Source organism: Nycticebus coucang, chromosome 10, assembly GCF_027406575.1.
Source record: "Nycticebus coucang isolate mNycCou1 chromosome 10, mNycCou1.pri, whole genome shotgun sequence".
NCBI lineage: Eukaryota > Metazoa > Chordata > Mammalia > Primates > Lorisidae > Nycticebus > Nycticebus coucang.
In genome coordinates this window covers 44,680,636-44,700,895 of record NC_069789.1, presented here as the reverse complement: position 1 = coordinate 44,700,895, position 20,260 = coordinate 44,680,636, and the positions used below count along the sequence as shown (strand labels likewise).

Sequence of the window (20,260 nt, the reverse complement as noted above, 5' to 3'; positions counted from 1 at the left end):
ACTCCTTTGAGCCACAGGTGGCGCCCTCTCCTGATATTTATCTTTCAAAGGAGCTTAAGATTTGTCCGTTTTTCTCCTTCTACGTGGCTTTCTTTTTCTTGAAGTCTTCAATCTATGACATCTGTGATTCAATTTCCTTTTATTGTTTGATGTGCATTTTCAAGCTTAAAAACAGAGTATAACGTAAGCTCTCTTCTTTCTCTTCTGTGACACAGACATTTCTCTAACTTTCCCTAATTACAAGTTTCTGTCATTTTCTTCATGAGTGTTCAAACTGTGAAATGAGGAAACGATATATTTGGTTTTAAGGAATAAAATGATGAAACTTTGCGATATTGGTGCTTCTCTGCAAGGGCCTTTAAATTTTGTACTTCAATATGTATGGCATATGCATGTCCATATGGTCTCAGGAAGTGCGTCAGCTGCCTGACAGTCTGCATGTGGAGAAACTGAGGCACAGAACAAAAGCACCTTCTAAAGACTGTGTGTCACATTGTCAAAAGAACTTTCCTTTACCTTTAATAATATGTTTTAATGTTTCATTGTTACACACAGCTAAATTCTCTGCCATAATCAGCACATTAACTCAAATTTATTCTTAAGTTAGCAATAATTTTTATAGCTGGAGCTGAAGTTTGTCTTCACATATCTATGAAGAAAGATTTCTCTAAATAAATGAATAGCAAAACAAATTTACATACGGGATATTTACTTTAAATAGCTTTATGGGCCAGGTACAGTGGCTCACACCTATAATCCAAGCATTCGGGAGGCAGAGATAGGTGGACTGCCTGAGCTCACAAGTTTGAGAAGAGCCAGAGCAAGACCCCCTCTCTAAAAAATAGCCAGGCATCGTGGTGGGCGCCTGTAGTCCCAGCTACTGCAGAGGCTAAGGCAAGAGAATGCCTTGAGCCCAAGAGTTTGAGGTTGCTGTGAGCTGTGACGCCATGGGAATCAATCCCAGGCCAACTAAGACTGTGACTCAAAAAAATAAATAAATAAACAAATAAAATACTTAGCTTTTATGTGTCTTAGTTAATAAAGTGAAGATAATACCTTCATCAAAGAATTGTTAAGAATGACAACAGTCAGGCAAGAGAATCACTTAAGCCCAAGAGTTTGAGGTTGCTGTGAGCTGTGACACTACAGCACTCTACTACCAAGGGTAACAAAGTGAGACTCTGTCTCAAAAAACAAACAATAAAAAATAGCTTTATGGCTCCTTGCTAATTTAAAAGCAATAATTCACTACAAAAAGTAGCTAAACAAATCATTCTTCAATTTTTAAGGAAAACAAAGTTACTTCTATCAGAATGCTTTGTAAGCCCAATTCCAATTACATTTGTTTAAGATATTTATTTTATTTATTGTATTTTAATTTTCTTTTCTTTCTTTTTTTTTTTTTTTGGTGAGACAGAGTCTCACTTTGCCACTCTGAATAGAGTGCCATGGCATCATAGTTCACAGCAACCTCAAACTCCTGGGCTCAAGTGATCCTCTTGCCCCAGCCTATCAAGTATCTGGGACTGCAGGAGCCCACTACAACATCTGGTACTTTTAAAGATGTGGGCTTTCTCTTCCTCAGGCTGGTCTTCAACTTGTGAGCTCAAGCAATCCACCCACCTCATTCTCCCAGAGTGCTAGAATTACAGGTGTGAGCCACCATGCCCTGTCTTTAATTTTATTTTCTAAATTATAATATGTAAAAATCAACTTTTGTTTTGGTGTACCTTCTATGAATTTTAACACATGAAGAGATTAATATAATTACCACAAGAAATGGATATGGAACAATTCAGGTCCCCCAAAAATCTTCCTCTAGTCGTCGCTACATAGCTCCATTGTTCCTCACCCCTAACTGCTGACAGTCACTCATCTACCTCCATCACTACAAACTTTTTTGAGACAGAGTCTCACTATGTCACCCTTAGTAGAGTGCCATAGTGTCACAGCTCCCAGCCACCTCTAATCTTGGGCTTAAGCGATTCTCTTGCCTCAGCCTCCCAAGTAGCTGGGACTACAGGCGCCTGCCACAACGCCCAGCTATTTTTTGGTTGTAGTTGTCATTGTTTAGCTGGCCCAGTCTGGGATCGAACCACCAGCCTCAGTATATATGGCTGGCACTATAACCACTGTGCTATGGGCGCAGAGCCTCATCACTACAACTTAATCTTTTTTGTGAATGACAGGTAAATGGAATCCTGTAGTAGGTTACCTTTTCACACTGGCTTCTTTCATTTAGCATAAAGATTTATCCAAATCATTGCATCAATGGTTTGTTCCTTTTCCTGGCAGAGCAGTATTCCACTCCCTTGTATGAACATCCATTCACCCTTGAAGGATATGTAGACTGTTTACAGTTTCGGACAATTATGAATAACACTTCTATAAACATTCATGTATTGGTTTTTATGTGATCACGGATTTTTTTTTTCTTAAAGGTAAATACCCAGGACTGGGATTTCTGCATCATATTCTGGTTTTTAAAATAACATTTTTAATAAAGGTCATCTTTAACTTTATAAAAAACTGCCAAAATGATGGCCCAATCATTCTGTATTTCTACCAGCAATGTATGCAAGTTCCAGTAGCTCCCCACCTTCCTCAACACTTGATACTCTCACACATTTAAAAAGTAACTGTTGGGACAGCACCTGTGGCTCAGTGAGTAGGGAGCCAGCCATATACCAAGGGTGGTGGGTTCAAACCCAGCCCTGACCAAACTGCAAGAAAAAATAGCTGGTCGTTGTGGCGGGCACCTATAGTCCCAGCTACTTGGGAGGCTGAGAGAATTGCCTAAGCCCAGGATCTGGAGGTTGCTGTGAGCTGTGACACCACAGCACTCTACCAAGGGCAATAAAGTGAGACTCTGTCTTAAAAGAAAAAAACAAACAAGTAACCATTGTTTTTTTTTTTTTTTGTAGAGACAGCATCTCACTTTACCACCTTCACTAGAGTGCCATGATGTCACAGGACTCACAGCAACCTCTAGCTCTTGGGCTTCAGCGATTCTCCTGCCTCAGCCTCCCGAGCAGCTGGGACTACAGGCGCCCACCACAACGCCTGGCTATATTTTGGTTGCAGTTCAGCCGGGGCTGGGTTTGAACCCGCCACCCTTGGTATATGGGGCCGGCGCCCTACTCACTGAGCCACAGGTGCCACCATAACCATTCTAGTAGATGGACGTGCAATACCAATACAAATTTTCCTAATAATTAATGATGTTGAACATCTTGTAATGTGTTTAAAACACATTTGCTGAAGAGTCTGTTCAAGTCTTTTGTCCATTTTTAAGTTAGGTTGTTTTTTTCCTCACTCCTCAGTTTTTAGAGTTCTTTATTTCCTCATCACATAAGAGCTTTGTCAGGGATACATTTGGCAAATAAGTTCTCCCTGTAAGGGACTTGCCTTTTCATTTTCTTAACAGTGGGAGACCCAAGTTTTAAATTTTGATGAAGATCAGTTGATTAAGGTTTTCATTTATAAATTATATTTTTGTTATTATATCTAAGAACTTTGTCCAACCCTTAGATCATGATAATTTTCTTATGTTTTGTTTTAAAAATTGTATGGTTTTATATTTTACTTATACTTCTTTGATCAATTTTGAATTTTTTTTTTTTTTTTTTTGAGACACAGCCTCACACTGTCTCCCTGGGTAGAATGATATCAATTTTGAATTTTAAGTTAATTTGTCTATAAGGTGGGAGGTTTAGGTCAAGGTTTATTTATTTATTTATTTTTGCTCATTGATGTTCAGTTGTTCCAACACTATTTGCTGAAAGGACCAAATTGTTTTTTTTACCATTGTCAAAAACCAACTGGTTCCATTTGTGTGTGTGTGTGTGTGTGTGTGTGTGTGTGTTTTGGGGTATTCTCCTTGTGATCAATTGATAATCATCCGTTTCTTTGCCAATACCACATACAGTAATTTCCTTCAGGAAGTGTGATTTTTCTAAGTTTATTAATCTTTTTCAATATCATTTTTGCTATGCTAGTTCTTTTGCTTGCCATAATAACTTCAGAATCAGCTTGTCTGTGTCTTCAAAAACACCCTGCTGGGAATTTTATTTACGTTTCATACCCCTATTTTTCAAATGGGAAGTGCCAGTATCTTGACTGTGTTGAGTCTTCTGATTCATGAATGTGGTGTATCATTCGATTTATTTAGGTCTTCCATGATTTGTTCATCAGTATTCGTAGTTTTCACTATACAATCCTGTAACTATTCTGTTAAATTTATATCTCTGAATATTTTACTTTCAAAGTTATTGTAAACAGTTTTTTTACAGTTCAGTTTCCAGGCCAGGCACAGTGGCTCACAGCTGTAATCCTAGCACTCTGAGAGGTCGAGGTGGGTGGATTGCTTGAGCATATGGGTTCGAGACCAGCCTGAGCAAAAAGTGAGACCCCTGTCTCTACTAAAAACATAAAAAAAACTGACGCAAGAGGATCATTTGAGCCCAAGAGTTGGAGGTTTTTATGAGCTATGATGCCATGGCCCTCCACCCAGGGCAACAGCTTGAGACTCTGTCTCAAAAAATAAATAAATAAATAATTTATTTAAAATAAAATAAAATGTATAAAATAATGAAGTTCAGTTTCTAATTTCCAATGGTATATTCCCACCACACAGAAATGCAATGATTTTTGTATGTTGACCTTGTCTCCTGTAAAGTTGCTAAAATTCGCATATTATCTCCAGGAGATTTGTGGTAATTTTCTTAGGATTTTCTACATAGACAATCATGTTGTTTGCATGAAGAAACAGTTTTATGTCTTTATTTCTAATCTATCTGCCTTTTTTCGTTTCTTAACATACTTCACTGGTTAGAACTTCCAGAATAATGTATAACAGAAATTTCGCAAGTGGGCCATCCTTGCTTTGTTCTTGATCTTCTCAGACAAATCATTTAATCTTTCACATTAACTGTATTAGCTATAGGTATTTTGCCGATGGACTTATCAGGATGAAGAAATTTCCTTCTAATCACACTTTACAGAGAATTTTTATCATGGGTAGATGTTAAACTTTGTCAGTTTTTCTACATTGATTGATATAAACCTGTGTTTTTTTTTCCTTTCAATTTAATATTGAGTCACATTAACTGATTTGTGCTTGCAATCCCTGAATAAACTCCGCTTTATAATTATGCGTTATTCCTTTTATATCTTCAGAGGTTTCATTTGCTAACATTTTACTGGGAGTTTTTGTATATATGGTCATAAAGAATATTGGTTTGCAAGTTCCCTCTCTCCTCTTTTTTTTTTTTTTTTTTCCTGTCTTTGGTTTTGGTGTTAGAGTTACTCTTGGACACCAGGTTTATTATTCTGGGCTCAGGAAAGGAGTTGAGAAGTATACCATCTTCACCTATTTCCTGAATGAGATTGTATAGAACGAGCATTGTTTCTTCTTCAATTGTCTGGTGGAATACTCAAATGAAATTACCTGGGCCTGAATTTTTCTTTTGTAGAATGATTTTAACAAGAATTCAACCCTGGTTCGTAGCACAGTGGTTATGGCGCCAGCCACATACACAGCCTGGACCTGCTAGACAACAATGACAACTGCAACCAAAAAATAGCCGGGCGTTGTGGCGGGTGCCTATAGTTCCAGCTACATGGGAGGCTGAGGCAAGAGAATCACTTAAGCCCAAGAATTAAGAGTTGCTGTGAGCTGTGACAGCACAGCACTCTATTAAGGGTGACATAGGGAGATTCTGTGTCAAAAAAAAAAAAAAGAATTCAATCCTTTAACAGGTGTAAGGTAATCTATTTTATCTTAGGTGACTTTTACTAACTTATGGTTTTCAAGAAGTATGTCCATTTCATCTAAATTGTCAAATCCTGTTCATCAAATTGTTTGTAGTTCTCTTATCCTTTTAAGGATTGTAGGATCTGTAATAATATCCCCTATTTAATAGTGACTTTCACAATTTGTGTATTTTCATTTTTTCTTTGTCAATCTTGCTAAAAAATTTACCAGTTTTATCAATATCTTTAAAAACGGAGCTAAGTTTTCTATTTTCTCTATATTTTTTGTTTTACAATTTTATTAATTTCTGCTTACATCTTTATTTTTATGTCATTCCTTTGGGTTTATTTTGTTCTTCTTTTTCTAGTTTATTAAGAGGGAAACAAAGTTTTGATGAAAAGTCTTTCTTCTTTCCTAATATAAGGAGATAATGCTATAAATTTCCCTTCAGTTCAACATATTTCCTAATTCCTCCTGAGACTTCCACTTTGACCATGGATTATTTAAGAATTCAAGGTTGGATATTTTCCCATTATATTTCTATTATTAACTTATATATAAATGTTTTGTAGTCACAGGACATACTTTATATTATTTCAACTTACTTTTACATTTTTAAAGTTGGCTTTATGATCCACGATATGCTGTATCTGGGTGAACATGTCTTGTTCATTGAAAAGCATCTGTATTCTGCCATTACATGGTAGAGTGCTCTAAAAATATCAATCAAATCCCATTGGTTGATAGTGTTGTTCAGTTCTTCTATGATCTTGATGATTTTCTGTCCATTAGTTTTGTCTCTTACGGGGGAGGAGTGTTGAAATCTCTGACTGTAATTGTGATTTGTCTATTTCTATTCTCAGTTCAGTTTGTTTCTGCTGAATGCATACACATTTAGAATCCTTACATCTTCTTGGTGAATTGACCCCACTCTCATTACATGGAAAGTTTGTCATCTTACAGCTCCCTTGATCTTTTCCCCTTTATATTAGAGCTACCTTACTTATTACAGCTGTATACATTAAAAACTCCACCATTCAGTGTTAAAATTTCTGCTTTCAATTATCGAACATATTTTTAAAGAACTCAAGAGGAGAGTGAACTCGATAGTCCATTTTGTGTACCCAAATATTTACTAATTCTTTTGTTCTTCCTTTATTCTTGTTCTGGGTTTCCTGCTGATATTATTTTCCTTCTACCTGAAAAATTTCCTTCAGAATATTTTGTGGAGCTGGTTTTCTGGCAAAAGACTCTTTTAGCTCTCCTCCATCTGAGGATGTCTTTAGCTCACCTTGGCTTCTCAGCGGTATTTTTGCTGAATATAGAATTCTGGTTTGGCAGTTCTTTTCAACACCTTAAAATGTTGTCACTTCCTTCAGCCCTCTATGGTTTTTGGTAAGACCTCTATACTCATTTAAATTATTGTTCCTCTATTAGAAATGCATAATTTTCCTCTGGTCTCTTTCAAGATTTTTTATTAATTTTGTAGCACTTTGATTGTAACATGTTTGATATGGATGTATTTGGGTTCATACTGTTTGGTTTTCACTGAACTTTTTGAAACTATGGGTTATTTTCTTTTCACCAGTGCAGGAAGTTTTTGCCCACTCTTTCTTCATGGGTGTTTCAGCATCTTATTCCTTCTCATCCCCTTCTAGAACTCCTATGACACAAATATACTTTTTTCAGTGTTCCACAAATCTTTTAGACTCTGTTTATTTTTCCCCCAATCTTTTTTCCCTCTGTTTATCAGACTGAGTAATTTCTGTTGATATATTTTAAAGTTTCTTCTTTCATTTCCATTCAGCTATTGAGCTGATCCAGAAAGATTTTTATTATGGGTCCCTATATTCTTCAGTTCTAAAATCTCTTTATTATATTTCCCATTTCTTTTATGAGACTTCCTATTTAAACTTTGTCTAAAGAGTGTTTGTGATTGCTTGTTGGGGCATTTTGTATAATACCTTCTCTAATGTTTTTGCTGGGTAAGTCCACATCTGTCTCTTCTCAGCATCAGTATCTGTTGATCTTCAGGTAGGTTGAGATTTTCCTGGTTCTTCATATGTCAAGTAATTTTAGATGATTCCTTGGACATTTTTAATATGTTTTGAGACCGTGTCTTTTATTGAAATCTTATGGATTAGGGGATATTCTTGTCTTAGCAAGAAATCAAACTTGTGGATTTTAGCCCACAAGTTCCAACTTGCCTTCTGTGGGTTAAAGTTTGAAAGTTAGATGAAATTTTTAAGCTTGTACAGTGTGATTCAGATTTTTCTTGTGTGTATGCTATCCAGGAGACAGTATGGACATAAGCAGGGGTGAATCTGTTATTAACACACACAGCTTAATTCCCAAACTTTTTGACAAGCTAACTTAGGATCAGATCTTCACTCCAGGGTGAAAACCAGGAATTCACAAAGTCTTTATGTGGTCACTTTCCCAAGCTCTTAACCCACTACATTTTCTCTGGTATTTTCTCTTTCTCTGGGCTGCCCTTTACAGCCCTCCACTCCAAAATTTTGGGCTTTAATTATCTGACTCAGCCACACATCCCCATGTGATTGCCACATACTGAGGAACAGAGAAGAAGAAAAAAAGGAACGTGAACGAGCTCCACCCCCGTGGGACCACAGCTCCACTGATATGAGAAGGTGGCTCCTGTTCTTCAGATGTGTGGGCTGTACAGGTGTCTGTTACCATCAATATTAACACTGCTATGGACCTGGGTGCAAGGACATGAAGAAAAAATAACAGACATAAAAAAGAAAAGAGACATCTCTCTGCCTTTATTACTCTTCAAGCCAAATCAGAGGCCTTCTCTCAGAGCTCGCTGGTGCTCAATTTGGGGTTTTGATTACCATAAGGTCGGGTTAGAAGCCACCAGAAAGAAGCAATGGCAAACTCACCACCAGATCTCCTCCGGTTTCCCTTTCAGCATGCACATAGTGACTTCGTGCATTCTACCCAAGTTTTATAGCTGAATTCAGTAGGAGCCACAGAGCATTAGGCTTATTCCACTCTATGCAAAACCAAAACTCAGGTAAAACGATTTTAAATTGTAAATTGAATGTAGCATGTACACAAAACATAAAATAAACATATGTATAAAATTTAAAGAATAATATAATAAAGACCAGTATCCCTTCACCTAAGTTGAAAACTATCACATGCAAACTAGTCCCTTAGAAACCTTTTATTTGCCCGCCCTTCCATGCTTAGCCCCATTCCTTCCACAAGGAAGCCGTAAGTAACTCGACCTTGGAGGCAACCATTCTCTCGTATCCCTTTATAGTTTTGCCACTTAAGTGTACAACCCTGAACAATATAGTGTTTGGCTTCTATCTTTTCCGTTTAAATAAATGTTCAAAAATTAAACATCATATAGAAAAGTGCACAGATCATACATATACAACTTGACTAATTATCCCACACTTTTTATCTACCACCTGACCCACATATAATCATCAGCACCGCAGAGTTCCCTCAGACATCTCCAAATCACTCCACTTTTGTCCCCAAAGATAACCTTTATGATGACTTCCAATATTTCATATTATTCTGATCTGTTTTTGAACTTTATATAAATAGAAGCACAGCATACAAAATGGTATATGTTTAGCTTCTTCTCTCTGATGTTTTATTTATGGGATGTACCTTTCTTGTACAGAGCCCTAGTGATAACATCCCTTTGTATGAATACTGTACTTATTTATTTATTCATTCTCATGTTGATGAAAATTTGGTTTTTCCAGTTTTTTTGTTATAAATAATATCATAAAGATATTTTGTTTGCATCTTTTGGTGCACATCATTTCTATTGGATATGTACCTAGAAGTAGAATTGTTGGGCTGTAGGCTATATACATGCTCAACATTAGTAGAATTATCAGTTTTCCACAGTGGTTTTATAAATCTCTACTTGGACAAGCAAATATGAGCCACTCTAATTCTACAAGGAAGGTATTTCTGATGCATAAACAGCCATTATTAGAGAGAAATGCCATCATCTGGAATGGATATCAGGCAAAAAATGAAAAATCATAATTACAATGCTCCATTGGTTTTTCTTAAACTTGGGCCTTCAGTCTTATGACCAATGTAATCATGGTAAGATGCCCTTCTAAACTGATAAAATTAAAGAAACAGAATAAATAATGTAAGCTTTAAAATGTGAAAATAAAATGTAGGTATACATTCCCTGGACCCATATAATCTTGGATTATCCCACATAGATATTAAAATATAATTTCTGTCAAGATTTTTTGGTCACCAATAATTAAGTGATTTGAAGAGATCTTCTGAAAATGTAGTCACTACTAAAATTTTTGAAAAAATTTAAATAATAAATAACCAAATATATGGTTTTGGAATGATTATCATTCCAATGGAAAGTTATCATAGGAAATATGGAAGCCATAAAACCAACTGGTTATCCTGAGATAACCGATCACAAGCAGATTTAACTGGCACCATGTTACAATGCTGCAGTCCACTGAGCTACCTGCAGTCAAGTTAAATGTTCAACAGGAAACAGTATGTCTATGGTTTATAATAGAGTCATACTGAACAAAAACAAGTCTATGGCACTAAAGACGAAGGAAAGCACTTTTCACCACTAATTCTGTGTGTGTGTATTTGATCTATGAAGCATCGAAGAGGACAAAAGTAAAGTTAACAACAATTCCATGGAAACCTTAGTCTAGTAGAAAAGTAATACATGTTAATGCTCTCTTCATATTCTTATAATTGTACTTACTGAGTTTCATAATAATTATTTATTCATCTGTCCCATTCACTATACTAGGAGCTCGTTATGGGAGATCACCAGGTAACTACCATCTATCATCATTGTTGATCTGTTCAAACTTGTCTCATGTTTTATGTTGGTTCTAATACCCCTACGTACCACAAAACTGCAAAGATTCTCACTCATATATGCTAAGTGTTCTTGCAAAATATTCATTGCTATTTGATATGTGTATTTTTTTTTCTTGAGACAGTTTCACTATGTCTCTTTTGGTAGAGTGCCGTGGCATCACAGCTCACGGCAACCTCAAACTCTTGGGCACTTTGGTAGAGTGCCGTGGCATCACAGCTCATGGCAACCTCAAACTCTTAAACGATTCTCTTGCCTCAGCCCCCAAGCATCTGGGACTACAGGCACCTGCCACAACGCCTGGCTATTTTTTGTTGTAGTTGTCATTGTTGTTTGGCAGGCTGGGTTCGAACCCTCCAGCCCAGGTGTATGAGACTGGTGCCCTAGCTGCTGAGCTACAGGCACCGAGCCTGTGTGTGTGTTTTTAATGCATGTAAAGGGTGTCATAATGGTATCATGGTATAGAATCCAATCTGTTTCCTGAGTTTTTTCATTCAGCACTATGTTTTACAGAGCCATTCCATTGCTGTGCATACATCTAGATCACTACTTCTAACTACAGTGCAGTACTCCAAGTGTATACCCACCAAGTTTTATCAGTCCATTCTTCCAATGAGGGATATCCCCAGTCTTTTCCTCCACAAATAAAGTAGTAAGAAACACCATTGCATATACATCTTTCTGGACAGTAAGAGAAGTTCAGTGGGAGGCTTCTCGTAAATTAAACTATTGGTTCACGCAGTATACGCATCCTGGCTATACTATCGTTTCAGATCATATGTGGTGAGTTTCGAATTTCCACTTTCCTGCCTACATTGCATTATGCAATGCCAATTTATAATTTTTACCTAATTTGTGTTATTGGAATTTGCATTTCTCTTAATGAGTTTGAACACTACTTCTTTGGGTTTCCTCCTCTGCAAATTGCCTGATCATATCCTTTGCCTATATTTTCATTTTAGATGGCTCTTTTTACCTTTTCCTTATTAATTTGTAGAAGTTCTTTCTATAGCTTACATATGCATACTAATCCCTCTTGAGTATTAGCCTCTATAAATAACTTATTTTGTTCTAGTAACTAAGTATTAATTTTGTTCATTATGTGTTTTGTTAAACATGAATCTTTATAAATTTTATGTAAATAAGTTAATCAATGTTTTTGCCTTAATTTATGCTCTTAAGGTTTAAAAACTCCTTTTCCTCCCATATGTCATGAAAATATTCTCCTGTATTTTATTCTACTATTTTTAAACTTTTTTTTTTTTTGCAGTTTTTGGCAGGGGCTGGGTTTGAACCCACCACCTCCAGTATATGGGGCCGGTGCCCTCCTCCTTTGAGCCACAGGCACCACCCTATTTGTATACTTTTATAGTTTCTCCTTCTAGAGATTATCTTCATAAGAGGTATTAAAAAAGGACTCAGCTATATTTTTCTCCAGGGAGTAAGCATTTTCAAAAAGCTTTGTAATACACAATCTGTCCTTTTCCCATTGATTTTAAATTTCTCTGTGCTTCTATTCTGTACTATTGGCCTCTTATCTTTCTGAAATGTTCCATATAGGTTGTTGAAGAAACAAATTATTAAATTATAACTTTATAAAAGTGTGGATAAAATGCTAGGAGATCTTTATTCTTCCATGTAAATGTTAGATTTGCTTTATATTTCCCAGAATAGCATAGAATCTGAGACAAAATAAGCCACAGAATACATTTCTTTTTTTTCTTTAATTTTTTTTTTTTTCCTGAGACAGAGTCTCACTATGTCTCCCTCAGTAGAGTGCTGTGGCATCACAGCTCACAGCAACCTCAAACTCTTGGGCTTAAGTGATTCTCTTGCCTCAGCCTCCCAACCAGCTGGGACTACAGGTGCCCACCACAACGCCCAGCTAGTTCTTGTTGTACTTGTCATTGTTGTTTAGCAGGCCCAGGCCGGGTTCGAACCCGCCAGCCCTGGTGTGTATGTGGCCAGCGCCCTAACCACTGAGCCCAGAGAATACATTTCTGAATAAAGAAACGATTAAATTACAACTATGAAGATGTACCCACAAAAATGCCAGGCTAGCATAAAGGCCAAAAACTACATGTGAGATGAGAGAAACTAGATTTTAACCAACAATTTGGCTGTAGCATACACAAATAGCTTAGCTCTAAAGGCAAATAGGTAAACATATAGCCACTGAAATATAGTCCATTTATGTAATTCTTTAGCAAATCTGCTTTGCCATCTGTCTTTGTCTCTAAATATCTTGGAGTTCAAGAGTTTACAGGGGGTTATACTCAAGCTCAACTTTTTGGTAAATGGTTATGGAGCACTGAACTCTCCAAAGAGCCAACAAACAAAACAGTGCTGATTTCCTGTCCACTGCAATTCATCTCTCTCTGCAATTGCCAGGACAGTCGCTGATTACTGATATTATTATCTCCTGAAGATGGTTCATGGAAATTCTCATCCCCTGCTAAGTTGTCCCAGTTTTATAAAGTGAAAATCTGGTCGACTTACTCTTGAGGGGAAAAAAAGGCCACCAGAAAAAAAAAAAAAAAGGCTGTTTAAAAAAGATACCAGCTGCTACGATGCTGCATTAATCCAAGCACAGCAGAGTGATGATCGGATGTCTATTTTGCTGCTTCATTTCCCTTCTTCTTTTTCTACTCCTTTAGTGACAATATCCCAGAGAGTTAATGGAAGCACTGTCATGGAATTTTCAGATCAATAAAATAGTTACCCTCCATAATTATCCGAATCCCAAAGCCATCCTCCTTCCAAAGTAGGGATTTCAGCAGCAAATTCCCTCTCTCTAAACCCATCTGCATTTCCCTACACCTTTTTCCAAATAAGATCCACATGTACTTGTATCACGGTTAAACTGGCAAAATGTCTTTGTGCCATCAATGAAATCAAGATTATTCATTAGGATATGGTGTATTCTGAATTTGTAACCTATACAGATAATTATTGATCTGAAATTACCCTGATTCAATAAAATGTGTATTTATTAACAATTATTGTAAATTAAATTAAACTGTTTTAAAAGGATAAACTATTACCATGTACCTTAAATACTTGAGGAGCACTCATTAACACGTCAAGAATCCATGCATTAGAGCCACAAGGAAACACAAAGATAATTTTATCCAGCATTTGTTTTATTTTCAGTTTTTTGAGTTTTTTTTTTGTGTAGTTTTTTTTGCAGTTATTTTGGCCAGAGCTGGGTTTGAACCCACCACCTCTGGCATATGGGGTTGGCACCCTACTCCTTGAGCCACAGGCACTGCCTTTGTTTTATTTTCAGAAACATAAAATAAAACAGCTCTGAGAGCTGGAAGGACTTGATATAACCATTAAGGCTGCCACCTAAAAACTTCTACTAAGCAAGTTTCTATTAGCTAAATCTAAATATAATTTAGATTATAATTAATTTAAATATAATTTAAATTTAAATATAATTCCAAAACTGCATTCATAATTTTCTAACACGTGTATTAATGTGTTGTGCCACTTTAACCAAGTAAATCCCCCTGACTTTAGTACTGACATTTGTAACACTAAGATAATTTATTCTCTACCTTTGGTTTAACTTAGGAGCTACTGGACATACTGATTTACAGTCCTATGATAGTAAAACACTAAATACAGTGGGAAAGTATATTATCAAGAAACATGAGGTATGAATCCATAAACAAGAGAAAAGTGGAATTCTCAAAATATATTCTCTTTTATAGTAAAAGCATTCAACAAATGACAAACTGTAACTATTTTGCAAAGATAAAAACATTGCTGATCCACTATTATTGAACACACACAAAATAATCATTGCCTTCTTTCTACCTTAAAACAATTGAATCTAAAAAAAAATTGATTCTAAAGATAAAATATATATATTAATCGAAATGAAGTTGTTCTGCTATCAGCTGCAGGGAAAATCTCCGAAACCCAACATGAAAGAAAAAACCCACATAAATTAAACAAGCAAAGTTCAAATGATTCTACTTTTATGCTCATTGAATGCTTCTCATAATGAGTATGAATGAATGATACCAAAGAAAATCTTTGTAAGAATTATGTGGAGTGAACCAGTTCCCAAACAAACTCTCAATTTATCCAGCATTTTTCATAATTTCGTCACTCAGGCAGGACACTTTCCAGATGTACACAGACTACAGAAAACATATTCAGCTTAACCTCAAAATAATTTGCAAAGCCTGGTAGCTTGTCAAATCTACAGACAGCACTTTGCTTGTCAAAGCACTCGCCCTATCCTACTTTCCTCCACATCTGAGGAAATTCTTGTAGTTACTAAGCATCAATAGCAATGAAAATCATTTTTCAAAGATATTAGCAGATGTAAATTGCAACTGCGCTGCCCATGAATTGCCACACAGCTTCCTCCCCTTTTAACATAGAAGAAAAGTTGGGCACAGAGTGGAACTAGGAGGTGCTGGGGAGAGAGAAGTATGGCGGTTATATCAAAGGAAGGGCAAAAAAGAAAAAAACAAGCCCCTCCAAAGTTTCCCTATGTATCTAGGGTCACCATCATGATTGCCAATTCTTCTTCTGCTACCTCCAGTCTCCCCACACAGAACAAAACCTGGCATGAATTTTGCCATATAGGTCAAGGAAAAGAATAGCTGACCCTAATTACAATCCGGTGTTAAGGAAGCCAGATGTGTTCTACACAAACATATGAACAGAGGATAAAAAGTTATGGACACATTCAAGCAAATGTTTCAAGGGGAATGAAGATTTATTGCATAAATCTAATAGGAAAGATGTGTTGTGAACCATCTGGTAAGTGACTTATATAGCCCCAGACATTAGCATCTGTTGTCATGTTTTCAAAGTATAGAATTCCAAAACTGTGCTGAAGAGGCTTCTGAATGCAATGAGTTTGCTACGCACTGGATTAAAAAAAAAAATCCTTCAAAAGGCCTCGATTTTGCCTCAAATTAAATTCTGTGTGGGGTTTTAGAGGATCACATAAGCACTCTCCATATCATACTTTCATTCCGCCCTCACAGCCGTGTTATGGGTAGGTGGGCATCATAATTACAATTTCCATTTTACAGACAAGGTAATAGAGTTCAGAGAGCTTTGTGACTTTCCCAAGGTTACACAGGTGATGGGTGCATAGTCAAGACTTGGAGTTATAAATTCCTTCACTGCCTTAGACTGCCTGTAGCCTTCAGAAAACCACCTTTGTCACCTATTGGAGTATCCACCTCCTTTGGCTTACCAGAACTAAGTGTAGACCCCTCAAGAGGAGACACTAAGGGTCCTTAATGCCTTGCAAAGTACCCTGCTCAGTACAACATGAATGAATGAATAAGGAAAGGAATGCCAAGCAATTCCTAGCATATACTCAGCAAGGTGACAGATGCTGGAATAAATGAACAAAATACAGATTCTTATTTCAGTGAGACTAGCAAAATGGAAAGAGCAAAGTACCAGCTATTGTAAGGACTAAATTATTCGATACAAAGCCTAAGTCCTAGAGTAGACAAGGAAGCCTCACACAGAGACAGCTCAACGGTATCTGGAAATGATTAACTTATTAATGATAGAGAAAATGTGTGGGGATAGAAGGTGGCCTTTAACACCCAAATAAAGTAGAAGCAAAACAATCAAGTTTTTAAAAGCAGCATTAAAGTGATCAAGTAAAATTGCGAGTATGTTTGCTTTATCTTTAATGTCTATGTTTACAGAATAAGAAAACAAATCCTTACACACTGTCAGCTGTCCGGAGTCCAAGAAGCAAAATTTGTATTAGGATTTGTACTATTTAAGAGAGTCACAATTTGGAAATCAGTGTCTAAATAGAAATAGTGCTATCTAAAAGCATTAACTACACTAACTGAAGTCTACCCCTTTCCATACTTAGACTACAGGGAGTGCCAGCAATGTGCTAAGACAATTGCAGATTCGGAGCTATATTAAATCTCAAGCAGAGTTTATTCCTGAGATGCGCTGCTCAATGTGACTTGCTTCAAATAAAGAGTTTGAACATACAGGTTACAGAAAGGAGTCGACAGTGATTAGGGTGAGACAGAGATTCTATTGCTCCCATGTGAACATGAAGCTTAAGCTTAACCCAGCAGAGTAGACAAAAGGTAAAGCTTGATGCTGTCTCATCGGAGCTCTTTTCCATTAGGCAAGTCTTCCTGCTCCAACATGAGGTCCCTGCAGGCTAAGGCTCCATCAAAGAAAGGCAGAAGAATTAATTAGCTGCTGCTTTCCAATGAATACACCCCCTAATGGTAGCACCACAAAGATTCAGGGGCATGCCTATAAGAGCAGTCAGTTCCAGGTAGTTACCATGAAGAATATCACCGCAAATGAGGATCCACGTCCAACACTACTCTGGAATAGTAATTTCTTAATTCTTATTCAAATCTGGCAGGCAAGATAATATAACTTGATCTGAATTGGCCATGTGATCCTGATGGCGTCCTGCTAATGGGCTGTTCACTTAATTTATGTAATTTAAAAAAATTAAATAGTCATATTTTAAATCCCCACTGCAGTCCTTCAGATTGAAAGTACATGTTAAAAGTTACAGCGTCTTTATAAATCAGCATTACCAAACTTCTTATCTTGTTGACTAGGCTCTCCTAAAGTTTTACCTTTTCTGGTCTCCCCTTTTGGTTTATGAGAGAATATTCCAGAATCACTTAATGCTCTGCTGGGGGTGCTAGGTTTATCAGTTTGGTATTAGGGGAAACACTAATCTGTTGCTTTCTGAATATATAGTAAGAGCACAGCAGGCAGTGTTACAGATATATTTGCAAGGAAGACTTAGCTAGTAGGGCAAATGCCATGTTCAAAGGCAACAAAATCAGATTCATTCTGTTACACACACATCCAAAGAAAATACATTTCAATTCATAAAACATTTATTGAGAGCCTATTATGTTCAAGGCGTTGTGCTGGCTATTGGTAACGTCATCCTAGTTTTAAAATCAATTTATCTGAGGCGGCGCCTGTAGCTCAAAGGAATAGGGCGCTGGCCCCATATGCAGGAGGTGGCGGGTTCAAACCCAGCCCCAGCCAAAAACTGCAAAAAAAAAGCAGAATTTATCTACCCTCCTCTATGTGTTCAGTGGCTGCCCAAACCTTCATCAGCCTTTGGGTTCAAGCTTTGGAACAATCATACTAGCATAGAGAAAGCAGAGGCACTTAAAAATTCTCATTAGCAGGCTGGGTGTGGTGGCTCATGCCTATAATCCTAGCACTCTGGGAAGCCGAGGCCGGTGGATTGCTTGAGCTCAGGAGTTCAAGACCAGCCTGAGGAAAAGCGAGACCACACTTCTACTAAGAATAGAAAAACTGAGGCAAGAGGATCACTTGAGCCCAAGTTGGAGGTTGGAGGTTGCTGTGAGCCACAGTGCCACGGCACTCTATCCAGGGCGATGGCTCAAGACTCTGTCTCAAAAAAAAAAAAAAAAAAAAATTCTCATTAGCTACAAAATCTTTGCTTGTTTAAGGTTGATTCTTCAGTACGCGGAGCAGTCTCCTGGGTCTCTTCCAGTCTAAGACAAGACACTCCTCCCTGGAGCCTTCTGTGCAGGATTCTAATGGAGAAGTGGCCAGTGTGCCTCTCTTGGAACATGCCTGTATGGGCATTCACTGCTTTCTAAGTCAGGCTCGCCTCTGACTGCAGTGAGGGTTACAGCAGCTTTGTTCTGCTTTATAAAGACGTTCTTAATAAATTAACTAAACCTTTGGTGATAGCCAGGCAGACTAGCAGTAAATAAAGAGGCTGGCGACAGTCCACAAATTTTATACCTTGTTCTTTTTTGTTGTTTTGTTTTGTTTGCTTTTGTGGTGCAGGAAATAGGATGAAGTCAAATGACTTTGTATTCAGCTAATCCCTTCCTCTCAGCTCTTACTGGATCTCTTGAAGGAAGAAAAAAATCAATCACCACATTCAGAAGTCCGGCTATTCCAAGTGGGAGGAGTAAGATGGCCAGATGACTTACGGGTCAGGTTGGATTTCAGGAAGGTGGCCGGATCCATGACAGAAAAGGGGAAGAGGCCGCATCCATTTCAATACAAATATACATACATTAAAATCTACAGGTGCTCATTTAATATATATATTCACTTAATCTATTGTATATAAAATACGCAGATGGGTGCCAAGAAAAAGTACACACTTTTTAAGAAAGGAAAAAACTGTATTAAATTTGTAACACTCAAGTCACATTTGACTTCTGCAGTTACAAGAGGTACTCAATGTGGCTTGTGTTCATCTTTTGTCATCAGAATGTATTATTAAATTTGCTATATAGTTTTTTCATTTCTCAAAATGTGTATAGTTTTTTGCTCCCTCTGTATACGTGAACATGTGTAGTATATACCGTATGAACGTATATAGCGTAATATACACATAGGTACAGTACCCATCCCCTGGGTGCTGGACCAGTACAGGTCCACGGCCTGTGAGGAACCAGGCCGCACAGCAGGCGGTGAGCAGCAGACCACCGAGCAAAGCTTCATCTGCATTTACAGCCTCTCCCCTCACCCACATCACCACCTGAGCTCTGCCTCCTGTCAGATCTGGGGCAGCGTTAGATTCTCCCAGAGGCACGGCCCGTGCAGTAATCTGCACATGTGGGGGACAGGCTCCTGAGTTCCCCATGAGAATCTAATCCCTTCCACTCTCAGCCCTCCCCACACTCCGGACCGTCTGTTGAAAAAGGGTCTTCCATGAAACTAGTCCCCGAGGCCAAAAAGGTTGGGACTGCAATATTATGAGATGTGTATTAATGATATAGATGCACGAATATGTCCACATATAGAACAATCAGAATTTCACAAATTTGCCTCCAAGGTTGTCTGGGGAGAGAAGATAAGGGGGAGGGGTGTGGAAAGGCCAGGAGAGTATAAAGAACCATTTTTCTTGGGTAAAAAAAAGTCTCCCATCCCCTTACTACACTTTTCATCTGATTTTTTGCTGCTTCCAAAAGGTATAGGCTAACTTTTTAATACAGATTGATCTCCACGGGCCCTCTCAACTTCCCTCTGTTAACAAGCTATGCTTATTCCTGATTCCATTTCTTCCCACCTGTTCAATTACTAAAAACTCATGCCCCATTCCTGTATCAATCCCTTCCTAGAAACTCTAATCTCTAACCATCTTAGTCACTTTTCTTAATCCCTTTTCCTTCCCCGACCTTTCTCTTAATGTCACAGGTTTCTGAAGATACTTTCTATGTTTTCTAATTCACTTTCATTTTCTGAACGGCCAGACTAAGCCTAGTATGGATAATCTCTGAGTATGAGTGTCCCTTAGTCATGAACAACCACCGAGCATAGCTAGAGGCTTTTCCCTACCCTGCTCTAGCCAACCTGAGCTTTATCAACTTCATTTTACATTTCATTTGAGACAGCTCACTTTCCTGTACCTATACAGTCACCTGCAGCTGGTACAGGGAAGTGCTCCTCCTTAAACCTCAACAGTAGAGCTAAGACAATTCCATGTCTCCAAATCTACTTGGCTGGATAACATCAGAATACTTTTTTGGTCAAACGGGGAAAAATTCATATAAACTGATAGTGACCATCTAATACTTACAATGCAGTAGAAGCTGTAATCATAGAGGATATATATCCAGTAGCAAACAAAATGCACA

General features: G+C 37.6%; 1 protein-coding gene across 8 annotated transcripts in view; it reads right to left on the bottom strand.

The window, feature by feature from the left end:
• Positions 1-20,260, bottom strand: part of ESRRG (estrogen related receptor gamma) — a 660,395-nt gene that overhangs the window by 384,448 nt on the left and 255,687 nt on the right. The window lies entirely within an intron of this gene.